Source organism: Stegodyphus dumicola, chromosome 2 (assembly GCF_044657685.1).
Source record: "Stegodyphus dumicola isolate Sdum_Otavi_A_Nest chromosome 2, ASM4465768v1".
In the NCBI taxonomy this organism is placed as follows: domain Eukaryota; kingdom Metazoa; phylum Arthropoda; class Arachnida; order Araneae; family Eresidae; genus Stegodyphus; species Stegodyphus dumicola.
The window spans coordinates 149,168,522-149,182,257 of NC_140769.1; the positions used below are offsets into that span (position 1 = coordinate 149,168,522).

General features: G+C 29.4%; 1 protein-coding gene and 1 long non-coding RNA gene across 6 annotated transcripts in view; one reads left to right on the forward strand and one right to left on the reverse strand.

Moving 5' to 3' along the window:
• The window catches only part of LOC118191590 (uncharacterized), a 92,262-nt gene that overhangs the window by 15,419 nt on the left and 63,107 nt on the right, over positions 1 to 13,736 (forward strand). The window lies entirely within an intron of this gene.
• Positions 5,238 to 11,101, reverse strand: LOC146998605 (uncharacterized). Its single transcript, XR_015039601.1, has 2 exons — positions 10,558 to 11,101; positions 5,238 to 5,667 (listed from the first exon to the last, which is right to left on the reverse strand). It is a non-coding gene; the product is annotated as an uncharacterized LOC146998605 (long non-coding RNA).

A 13,736-nucleotide genomic window follows, 5' to 3' on the forward strand; every position in this document is an offset into this window, starting at 1 on the left:
AAATAACAATATATTTTGTCATACTTAAAAAAAAAAAAAAAAAAATAGCCTAATCACTTCTTTCCTTTCGGACCCAGAAGTAAAAGCTGGGATCATAGTGTTTCCTACATACAACATGAATATGAGACAGTTTCTTTTAGAAATTCCTCCACGAAGGCATCCCTTCATTTAAGCAGATAGCTGTAATGTAATTTGCTATATTCGAACAAATAAAACAAACAATTTAATGACTTCTGTTTCTACAGCATCTAGTCCCTCTCAATAGTTAGAATTTGCTGAATATTTTTTTCATGATGCATTCAACAGTGTCTCTAGTTTCCTTACAAAGGTCATTTCAAAAATAGACATTGCGCATAGTACCTTTCAGCAATTCGCAGAAAACCATTTAGTTTTTTTTTTTTTTTTTCATATTAATGATGAATTCTGAGATTTTTAGCACATTTTTGCATTAGTCTGAATGAAGCAGGTGGATAGATAATTTATTGTGACAAATTATATAAAAGATATGCCTTTATGAGAAATTTTTTAAAGACAGTTAAATTTCTCTAGGAATAAATGCAGCTTTTTTGAAGTTAAGTAATTTGTATTTTTATGGGAAAGCCTTGAAAACCATGTGTTTCCAATCTATTTTTCTACTGGTTATTGAATCTGGAACAAACTAATAACATTCCATGGCTTCAGACAACATTCTACCCATGATGAGCCTTTTTTTCTAATACAGTAAAACATGGGTAATTTTTTATTAATGGGTAATGATAAATGATGACCTTTCAGAAAATTTATGAAAATTAATACACGTATGCGTACAGTTGGTTGAATACAAAATGAAGAGCAAAATATTAATGTAATTTACTGTATACCATACACAAAATCTTATAGCTATTTCACAATAAAAAGGAATGGACAAATTTATTTGAATAAACATTTTGATTTTGAAAATGCATAAGCCAGGCTATTTTCCATATAAACATTCATAGTATTGAGCAACTAATTGAAGTGGGAGACAAGAGTTCATATCTACTTTGTAACATACTTCTGTCACCAGTCTATTGATTGAACAATAAGCAAGTGACAATCAAAATCATCCATTATCAGTCAATGATGTGTGCTAATTTAAGTTCTTATTTATGTGAAGTGACACCTGCTTGATTTTTACTCGCTAGAAATACTCTTTCATGTGAAATTAAATATCAAATTACGGAAGTTTATGAAATTGACCTGTTAAAAATTCAAAATTGAGTCAGTGACATGGAAAGTTCTTGGGTGAAAGAGATGACATGCATTTCTAAGGGAAACTCGCTCGTATACACATTACACATGGGGAAAACCACAAAAACACCCATGCAAACCTCTTTGCCTTTAATATAAGGTTAGGTACTTTTAATATAAAAAGATTTTACTAAACTAACAGTCTCTATCTTTTTCTTTTAAATATTTTATTCCTAAATGGATACTGCTTTTTGGATTTTTTCATGTATTCATAAATAAATATTTTTATGCTTCAGTTTTGCATGCTTGGATACTGAGCTGCCATTTTTCGAAGTTAATTAACTAAACTATAATTTTTTATCTTTAGGTATCTGACACATAAAATTCTAGTAAATTAAAAAAAAAAAAAAAACTCAACTTTTATAATTACAAGAAACGCATAGTGAACTTTACGAGAATCTGTGGTTATGTCTAATCTAATATTATTATAGATTTGTTTAATGGCTAAAGTCATGAACAGGTTTAAGAAATAATTATGTCTATACTTCTCATAGTATATAAAAAAAATAAAAATCTATTAATCAGACCTTAATATAGAAAATGCATAATTTTTGTAAACATACCAAAGGTTCTTCACTAGTTGTTAAACAAATAAAATCTGTTCAGAATTTTAATTCAAAATTCAGAAAGAAAATTAAATTTTGTGTGGTTTCTGCATATATGTGATTCATGCATATTAATGATTCTAACTAAAACTTAAGAAAAGCCTCCATTAAGAATAATAATGATGAACTTTATCTCTTACAAGAATCTCAAAGATAAATTTTACTATTTTATTACAAAAGTGTTACTTTATAACAGCTGCACATTTAAATAACCCCTATGTTCTCAACAATTTTAGTACAGAAATTATCTTTAAAGTAAGAAACCCGAAATTAATCTCTAAGAATTGGTAATTCAATCCAGGTTAGACTATTGGTGCACAATTTGTCTTCATAATTTTTCCTATGTGCACAGTGAATATGAATGTTACATAATCTTTGACGAAGGAAAAGATTCCTCTTAAGCAGATAGCCTTTGTGTGCTTTGCCATAAATTGACTAAAAAATACAGCTTCACAAAATAAGTAATTAGGGAAATATGAATAAAATAGCCATCAGTAAATTTTTTAATGAAGTTTTTCTTAAAAAATAATTATATTTTCAATTTTAGGACAAGTACATTTCTGAAAATATTGAATGAACTGAATATTGTAATGAAGGTTCATTGTGTTCTCGATGAAATTAAATAATGCAGAATTTTTAATGTAATACTACTATATTGAATGCTTTAAACTCTTTAATTAAGTTAGCATAAAAATATTCAAATTAATTGCATTTTTATTTGAAATTCCAACAAGCAAACTTAAAACTGTAGTTACTTAAACTGTTTTTAAGTATTTTAAAATTTTAAATGCATTTATTTGTAACAAATATTTTAACTGTAGTAATTAGCTTTATAAAATTGAATTTTGATTCTTGTTGTTAATGGAAAGTCAAAATCCTTAAATAAGTATAGAAACAGACAGCTATGTATAAATATTTACAGCACTAGAGAAAAGTACTCAAAGAAACTCTGTTTCACATTAAATTTACTGGGAGTTAATAAACAATAACTAAACTTTGTCAAAACAAATAAATTTCCATTAATTGATGTAATAAATAAACAGAATATCAGAATGAAATGAGTAACAATGCAAAATTTATGAAAATATGCATATCAATACATGCAAATTATAAAAATAATGGGTAAAAGTTTACAATTGGGTGAACTTTGTTTTTTGGGGATTCTTTTTTGACGCCAAGATCGGTGCCAGGAAGGCACAATTTCAAGATGGCCGCTACACAAAACCAAAATAAGAAGTCAAAAAATTGCACAAACTCTGTGTCCATGTACACATCAATCTGTTTTCACTTAAAAAAAACATCTTAGAATTGCACAAACTAGGCATTGCACACTGCCTTAAATTTGTCCATGTACACATCAATCTATTTTCATTTAAATAAATTCAGGAAGCTAAAACACAGTTAAAACTATCATGGTAACCAGAAGTGAGGTTTCATCGGCAAAATTTTTTAAAAAATTGTCGCTAATCCATAGCTAGGGTTTTCAGCGCCCAGGGACAACTGAAGATTTCGTGCCCCCTACTGCTTGCCAAGGATGGAAAACATTTAATTCGAACATGTCGTAACATCAGTTTGGAGCCCCTTGGATTCTGCGCCCGGGGATAGATGCCCCCTCTAGCTACGCCCCTGCACTAATCGAAGGGGCACCCAATTCTACACTAGAGCCAAATAATGAACAGTCAACGAGAAATATATACACTGCATGAATTAAAGAAGAGGGACAAGAAGAAGATGCATGAAATATGCTTTAGTTTCTTCCTTTATTTACCTTTAGTATTACAGCTTTTCAGTTATACAATGAATATTTAAACAATGTCTGGAAAGAATTAAAAAAGTCTAATTATCTGAGCCAAAACTGTTAGTATTGTGACAAGTAATATAAAATTATATAATCAAATTAATAAATCTGAATCAAGATAAGACAAATTATAATAAAAGAATATATAGAATTACAGGAAAATTAGTTTATTTGAAATATGAAAACAGCCTACAGTATAGCATCAGATTAAAACATTAGAAGGGTACCTTGGATTGTAAGAAGTTATTAATATAAATTAGAATATAGAGGAAAGGATGAAATGACAAGACTGGAATTTTAGAAAATTTGTTATTCAGTGACAGATTACATTCTTTTGATAAGATGGACAGAAAGCTATTTTGAAGTAAGATCTTATTTGTTCAAAATGTTTTCTAAATCTGGAACACTGCACCACTAGGTAAGGTTTGAGACTGTATATCCCAGAATGAAAATATTAATTAAAATGTAACTGAAACAATAATACAGTAATTTTATTATAATTCAATAAATGCACAAAATTGTGAGATAATTACTTCAAAGTACATCAAATTTAGAACTACGGTATACAAAAGATCCCAAGTGTGAAAAATGTGAATGAAAAGAGTACCAGCTACACAAAATTCTTTGCTGAACCTAGATGTATACAGACGTTTTATGATGAAAAAATGATTTTTAAAACATTCTGATAGAAAAATATGAAACTCTTTGATGAGATCTAATGAAAATATCAACAGAATCAACTTGAAGATGTTTATATGTTTTTGCAAAACAATACGTTTTTTATGAAAAAATAAATAATATTTCTTAATTTCTTGTAGAGAGTTTTTATCCATAAAAATAAAAGTCAAATATTGTCCTAGCAGTTCGTACATGTGGTATATAAATATTGTTAAGAATTAGTTCGATTTTCTATTCCTTTTCATTCATTACAAATAACTGTTTTGCTAATAACCGAAATATGAAATATACTGTGACTCAAAATGTTGTTCTATGCCGTTTAATTACTTTTTCTTACTGTTATTTATTTCACTTAGAGTGCAAGTAGATGCGTAGCAATACAATAACAACAGTATTCAAATTATAATAATTTAATTCAGTATAAGACACAGAGTAATATCATATGTAAATTTTCTGTCAAACATTGTGAATTATATGTAATAGGGAATGTTTACAAACTAAGAACAATATCTGTGAATTTAAAAATGTTCTGCCTAAAAAACACTCAAGAGTTTAATAGTTTTCCTATATCCTTAAAGTTAAAGTGCATACCATATAACTGCGATGGCAAATTGTTACCGATAACTGCTGGGCTTGTTTACGATATTATTTACCTATTCTAATTGCCAAGCAGTGATAAATCAAAGAGTAGGGCAACCACCGTTAGAACTATATTAACCCTGCTCGTATGCCATTGGTCAGCAAAGATAATGTAACGATGATGTAGGTACACTTCCGGGTTCCGATTTGCGGAATTGTAGCTCGTTCTTTTCTTTCACTTGCCTTAACAGCTTTTTATTATCATACTTTGCAACATCGTTTTACGTGTAACTTTTAAAACTCGAAAGTATTTATTCATCTGTTGCGGAAATTCAAGGTGTCACATTTCAACTTTTTAAATTAAGAATTTTGTAACTTATTTCCAGTATGGAAACAGTCTGTATTTATTCAAGATATTGCCCTGGATAGAGCATTTTTAACGATTTTATAATGGTACTGTATATTATTATTAAAAGTTTGAAAATCTTTTTGTTTCTGAACATCGTGTATTAATAGGGGTTAAAATGCCAAATTTGGCGATTTCGGTGTTAGGTGCTTGTTTTATTGGAAGTATGGTTAATTTTAAAATGAGATATTGATTAATAGTAGATTAAATCACTGATGCTTTTTTAAGGGGCCAGTATCTCTCAGAAAGTAAAAGCTAGTAGACATCCCTCTGATCCTGCAGGAAAGCCTTCCTCTTCTTAGGTATATGCACTTCTTACGCATCCCCTTTTGCTGTAATTAAACAAACATATTATTAATATGATATTTCTTTTGAATTCCGCTTACCTGTGATTGGGTAATTATGGCAGGATAAATCTGTTTTATCACTAGTCAGCATTTATATTAAGATAAAAAAGAAATAATTTTTATAACCCTTAATAACTTTATAGCTTGTGTACCAATATTGTGATTAAGAAACATATGAAACTTAACTGCAGAGCAATTGTTTGTCAATATCTAGGCTGTTATTGGTTATTGTATCCTGAAATGATTAGAAATTATGATTTAATCATAATATGACTGAGTTTAAGTTTCAAATGTGTGCTAAATATAAGTTGCACTCATTAAAAAGGAATTGCTGTGTAATTCCTACAGCAAACCTAGTATCCTGCCTGTGATTGCTAACAAGCGATAAGTTTCTCAGATATTTCTTTAACCCCTGCCATTTCTCTGCAGTTATATCTTCGTTTCATAAAAATTTGTTTGTTAAGGAATAAACAAATGTTAAAGAAGTGAGTATTTTAATTCTTTTTTGCTTTTATTACCGAGATGTAAATGCTGTTGTAATGTAAATGTAAATTAATCTAGAATTTATTCGTAGTGTACAAAAATTGTTGATGAAACATTTTTTTTTTTTTTAATTTGAAATCTTGCTGTTATATATCTACTAATATCCAGTTGAATTAAATGAATAATGACATCTGTAATAGGTATTGGACGGATAGAACAGCTTTAGTATTGATCCTTTTGGCGATTTTTTGATTTGGCAACAAACTTCGGTCACCAGGTAGACCCGGCTTTGAAAATCAGAAAAAAATGGCAGATTGTCAACAAAGCACCATCTAGACTAGTGTTTCTTAACCTTTTTGGCACAATGAACCACTTTAAAAATTTTAAATATGTCACGGACCCCTCTGTGAAAAAAATTCCTTAAACATCATTTATTACAAAATATATTCTGTTTTATTATTTTAATATTTTTATTTGAATAATATAAAAATTTGAAGAAATTAAAATTTTTAATGTGAAGGCTGTTGCTGCTTTTCCTTGATTAACAAATTGAATTAAGCAATGGTTTTCGACAAAGCAACACGCATATCATGTTCGACATTCAGTCTATTTCGATGTTTTATTTTTATTGTGACAAGTGTGGAAAATCCCGCTTCACAAAGATATATTGTAGCAAATGGAATAATGGCTGCCATAGCTCGTTTTACAAGCAATGGGTAGGGTTCTCTTAAAGAAGACCAAAACTCTCCAAAAGTTTTTGAATCGAAATCCATTTTTAACAAGGACTTTGTTTTCAAATGAATTAGCTCATCTTTGGCAAGGTTCATGTCATTGATACAGTCAATATCACAAAGAAAAGGATTACGAATCTACAACTCATCTTTTATATTTATTCCATCTGAATTGAAATATTTTTCAAATAAAACTTGAGCTAATCTTTGGAATATGGTAACAGGCAGTTTGGCGACATTTTGGTAGGCGATAAAGGTTACTACCTAGGATTTTGGCAATAATGTGAGGAGTTCCCAGTTCCAGTTACGCATTATTTTGTGTGAGAGAAATGAGAGATCATGAGATATGTCATGTGACATTTATGGACGAATCACAGTTCTTTAATCGGAAAAAGGGAGAAATTTGGAAAAATATCTGCAGTACTTTAAGTATTTTGTATTTAGCTTTATTGTGTGTTTTGTGAAAAAGTGTTGCTTAATTTTTGGATCCCATGGCCGTATGTAAAGTGAATCTGAAATTTTTATTGTGTTTAGCATTTTGTATTTAGCTTCATTGTGTGTTGTGTGGGAATGAAATGAAGTTGTGTGAAAGGAAGGATATTACAGATAAGTTTGAATGGCGGTGCAAGAAATCTGGTGAGAATGGACATTTTGTGATCCGCCATGCACTCAAGATTCTGTAGAAGATTAGGTAAGTTAGTATTTTTAATCATTTGAGGATATTATTTTTATGCATTGTTCTAAATATAAGGAATAAATGGTTGATCTTTAGATTATGGTAACTGGGCGATTTTTTGGCGAAACTTTGGCGACGAACTCTCCTACAGCAACCCTCTATTTTTTTTTTCCCGCCGCCATTTTGTCTTCCCGAAGTAAAGACATGTTTCTTTTCTTTTTATCTACTGAACACTTCTTCCAACAATCTACTAGCCGAATTATACTTATGCTAGAAATTTTATCTAACAAAACTGCTTAATCATGAAAAATATTCACTGCAAAATTGGGAAAAAATGCACAATACCATACTCCTTACACGTTTTTCAAAATAACACATACACATAAACCACGTACACGTCGACTTATTTTTACTTAAAAAAACATCCCAGAATTACACAAAAATGGCATTGCGCACACTCTTCACTATATCCATGTACACTGCTTTTTTCTCATAAATTAGAAAAATTTCACGAAAATACATGACAATTTTCTGAATCTTTAAACCCGTTAAAAAGAACATATATGAAATTACCTAATAACGAAAAAGTATATACCCTTTCCAAATATGAACATTTCCACGTATAAATTAAATAAAATATCCAAAAACTTTTACCTCTAAATTATCTATTATATCATAAACGTCACCAACGAATTCATACCGCAAACATTAGAAATACTTAGTGTCAAATAGTTAAATTATTTCCATGCACGTTTACTTCAGCTAAAACGTATACCAAATTCCTACAAACATAAAATTCACAAAATAAATATCATTTAATTAAAATATAATTAAATTAAAAAAAAACTACTTAAAATATAAATAAGCACATACATTAAATTAATAAAAATTAGCTTACAATCCTAATTAATTTAAACTAAATCATTGCTAATAACAATTTTCCCAATAATACCAAATTACTTTACTTCCACCTTACATTTAGAACAATGCATAAAAATAATATCCTCAAATAATTAAAAATACTAACTTACCTTATCTTCTTCAGAATCTTGATTACGTGTCCGATAAACTTTTCTTATTTCCTCCGCTAAATAAGCCTGTTTCAGGATCTTTAAAATCATACTTATAGTTCACAGCAAGGTACCAGGTAAAATAAATAACTTAATAAAACATCTTTACTTCTATCTCGCACAACCTTAAAGAAACACTTATTACTACCCCTTTCAATCCCACTAAATACCCATTTCGAATTCACTTTAGTTAGGGCCATGGGATCCAAAAATTAACGAACACTGTTTCACACAACACAGAATAAAGCCAAATATAAAATTTCCAGATTTGTTCCCGATTTCCCCCCTTTTCCGATTAAAGTACCGTAATTCGTCCATTAATATCACATGACATAACCCATGATCTCTCATTTCCCTCACACAAAATAATGCGTAATCGGAACTGAGTACTGCTCACATTATTACCAAAGTCCCAGGTAGTAACCTTTATCGCCTCCAAAATGTCGCCAAACTACCTGTTACCATATTGTAAAGATCAGCCGAATAAATAAATTAACAAGGTATTATTGGAAAATTGTTATTAGCAATGATTTAGTTTAAAGTAATTAGTATTGGAAGCTAATTTTTATTAATTTAATGTATGTGCTTATTTATATTTTAAGTAGTGTTTTTTAATTTAATTATATTTTAATTTAATAATCGTGATTTTGAGAGTTATATATTTGTAGTATTTTGGAATACATTTGAGTAGAAGTAAATGTGCATGGAAAGAATTTAAGTATTTGACACTAAGTATTTGTAATCATTTTTAATGTTGTGTTATAAATTCGTTGGTAACATTTATAATAGATAATTTAGAGGTAAAAGTTTTTGGATATTTTATTTATTTTATACGTGCAGATGTCCATCCTTGGAAAGGGTATATACATTTTCGCGATCAGGTAATTTCATATATGTCTATTTCACCAAATTTAAAGATTCACAAAATTTTCATGCATTTTCGTGAAATTTTTCTAATTTATGAGAAAAAAGCAGTGTACATGGATATAGTGAAGAGTGTGCGCAATGCCATTTTTGTGCAATTCTGGGATGTTTTTTTAAGTAAAAATAAGTCGACGTGTACATGGTTTAATTATATTTTAATTAAATGATAGTTATTTTGTGAATTATATGTTTGTAGCAATTTGATATACGTTTCAGTGGAAGTAAACGTGCATGGAAATAATTTAAATATTTGACACTAAGTATTTGCAACCATTTTTAATGTTTGCATTATAAATTCGCAGGTGACGTTTATAATAGATAATTTAGAGGGAAAAGTTTTTGGATATTTTATTAGTTTTATATGTGCAAATGTTCATCCTTAGAAAGGGTATATACTTTTTCGCGATCAGGTAATTTCATATATGTCATTTTAACTGACTTTAAAGATTCACAAAATTTTCCTGCATTTTCGTGCAAATTTTTCTAATTTATGAGTAAAAAACAGTGTACACGGATAAAGTTAAGAGTGTGCACAGTGCCATTTTTGAGCAATTCTGGGTTTTTTTTTTAAGTAAAAATAGGTCGACATGCACATGGTTACAGTGTATGTGTCATTCTGAAAAATGCGGCAAGGAGTTCGCGATTCTGCACTTTCTCTCAATTTTGAAATTAATATTCGTCATGATTAAGCACTTTTGTTCCATAAAATTCCTAGCATAAGCGTAATTCGGCTAGCAGGTTGTTGGAAAAAATGTTGAGTAAGTAAAAAGAGAAGAAATCTGTCTTTACTTCGTGAAGACAAAATGGCGGTGAAAAAAAAAGTAGAAGGTTGCTGTAGCAGGGTTGGTTGCCAAATTTTTGCCAAAAATCGCCAAGTTACCATATTCCAAAAATTAACCAATATTTTAAATGTTGTGCTTTACTAACATGAAAGAAACTTTAAGAAAAATATGCAATTTATCCCTCCTGCCATCAAAGCTCTGATACCTACCAAATTCATTAAAGTTACGTGGACAAAAATGGCGGCACTGTTTTCAGCCAACGACTTCATATAACAGGTAGACAGACGGCTCATCCACAGAGAATTCGTCTGCTAGGGTGTCTCCAACATATACCAGGTGACTAATGCTCTTGGCGCTCTTGGGGAGTGATAGCTTAGGCTGTTCATCGCCAGTTTGGCCCGCTTTTGATATGGCAGGTAGTGCTTTTTATTTCAGTCTGCTAGCAGTCAGCAGACAACGGCCTCGAATTAGGTTTTTCGATTTTTTACAATTATATTTAGATATAACTTAACCCCTTTTTTCCTGAATATTTTATCTATATTTTTAATAATCGCTTTAAATTATTTGCACCATTGTTTAAGATGTTTAGGTTAAATAATTTTAAAAAGAAAATCTAAAGTAAATAATAAAAAATTGAGATGGAAACTTTAATTTTGAAAAACGTTAAAAAATTAATTGCACTACTGTTATAATATTTGAGAAGGTAAAAAAATCTCGTTTAATTTTAATGCATTGCATCCTAAAGAGAAAAAGAAAATCACATTGTATTATATGTATTTATGCCATTAATTGCCTCTCTTTTCTTGAGATTATATTACTGGAACAAAATAATGCACTCTCTTTTCTTGAGATTATATTACTGGGACAAAATAATGCAATCTTAATTACTGATTTTTACACTCATGTGTATGTCATGGCGGGGATCAATACATCTTATTAACTATAACATTGTTTCATAAGAATAAATTGAATTTAATTAAAAAATTAAATTTAAATACAAATTTAATTAAATATTCTTTGTGCCATTGCTGCAAGGAATAAAATTTAAATTTAAACAAATTTAAATTTAATTTTTAACAAATAATGATGATTTTAACAAATAATTAATAAATTTTTAACAAATAATGGATATATTTTGCACTTGATTATGCTTCTGAATTTAAATGATATTGTAGATTAGTTCGAGTATTAAATCTTTTATATGTTTGCACATTTTTTTAAAAACAATTTTGCCTTTTTTTAGGATTTAAATTTGCTTTTTTACTTTTATACGTATTTGTTAAAAATTAAATTTAAATTTGTTTAAATTTATTAACTATAACAAATATTTTATATTGAATATGTATCAAACGGTAACAAACTTCAACTCAGTATTTATTATTAGGATCAAAACGATATTACAGTTAAAAATTCTCTCTCTCCTTTTTTTTTTTTTTTTTTTTATTTTTTTTTTTTTTATTTTTTTAAATACTATTTAAAATATGGTAAGCTTTTCACATCACATTTTTTCAATTACAATAAATTTCTAACTTTATCGTAGATGAGACAGAATAATAATCCAGATTATTTTAATAGATTTTATAGAAAATAATGATAAAGCATTGAGCTTTATAAAAGTAATCTGATTTTTAAAATAATGCTGTTTAACTGTTTATGTTCAATGTTGCATGAATCAAGATCTTCAGCTTTTTTTTTTTTTTTAACAAAGTAAACATATCGCACAATCTTTTCTCAATAATTTAATGCTAATAATAGCATTTTTCTTTTTTATTGCAGGCAGTAATTGTTTATGAAATCAAAACGCGTACGACTTGGCGAAAAAAGGTTAACGCCAATTGGCGCAGCTTTCTATTTCAACGGAATACACGGAAAAAACATATAAAATTCAATTATTTGTAAAGGGTGATTCCAGTAAATTGTGTCACAGTATTTAATACATTTTGATGCTAATAATACATGCTGAAAATGTCATATACGGCGGTAATTTTCTTATAGAATATGGCTGAAACTTTCCAACCAATTCAACAGAGATAGTAAAATGACAAAAATACTGAAAATAAAATAATAAATCATGCAGTTTTAACTTACCTATGAAAGGTTACAAGTCCTCCTTTCACGAAACTTTCTTTACATCCGTAGGCGCTGCAGCGAATAACCATTTTTACTTAAATTTTATGTGACCAAGCAGAGCAGCAGTCTTTCGTCCCATAGAAAGCAATGTAAAGTATTTCCGGACTTTCGGAATTCGCGCAGCAGTCACGTGACACTAATGTTGAAACTGGTTGAAGGTTGCAATACGCTCTCTACCAGTATACTATCTCGTTGTTTTCAGCTCAGTATTTAGGGTTACCATAAATAACAAGGTTATCATAATCTTCATTTATCGTGCCCAAATGTCGCCAAAAAGGACTAATACTACTAAAGCTGTGCCTGGAGAGACTAAATATTTGGTACTTTTCTGGCATGGTGATCCGATTCAGAAATGTATATATATATATATATATATATATATATATATACAGAGGCTGTTTGCACATTTTTTAGACGATTTTGGTAAGCGGTAATAAAAAAGCATTTGCTGCAAAAGAAGTAATTGCAATTGTACTATGTTTTTAAAAGTGAAAATTATCATCTGTGACTTGAAAGCTTTGTTTTTATTCAAAATGACGAATTTAACAAAGCAGTGGTCCGAAGGCTACATTTACCCTCTTTCCGAAGAGAAATATGCATACTCCGTTATCCAAAAATGATGTGAGTGTCATGGTTTTGTGATATCTAAAGCATCGATAGGTAATATCATCAACAAGAAAGGAGAAAAACATCAAATTGGAGCCTCAAGTGGGACAAAAATTCCAAACAAGTATCCAAGGAAAAAACGGACATCTTCGACTATTGCAAAGGTACATTGTTTAATGTTAAAAGAAAATCCCCCTAGTCAAAGGACAGTTGCAAAATCATTAAAATGCTCAGTGTCCACTGTAAACGAAATGATAAACGTTGATTTAAATCTTAAGAAAGCGAAAAAACGCAATGTGCATCGTCTTCTTCCAAAGCATATCGCTCAATGCAGGACACGCTGCAGAATTCTATATGAGAAACACTTATCCAAAGAAAAAAAGAAAACATTTGTCACAATAGATAAAGCATGGGTGTATTTAAATGATCATAACAAAAACAGAGCCATTTATTATCATAAAAGGGGAGGAAAAAATTTAAGTACATGGTTCAAAGAATCGAAAGAAAGTTTTTCTAAGGGATTCATGATTGTTGCTGGTTTTTCTTATAATGGCAAGTTAAAAATAAAGAGAGTGCAAAAAAATGTCAAGATTAACTCCAAATACTATCAGGAACATATTTTATCGCCAATTTTTCTGAATGAAATACCATC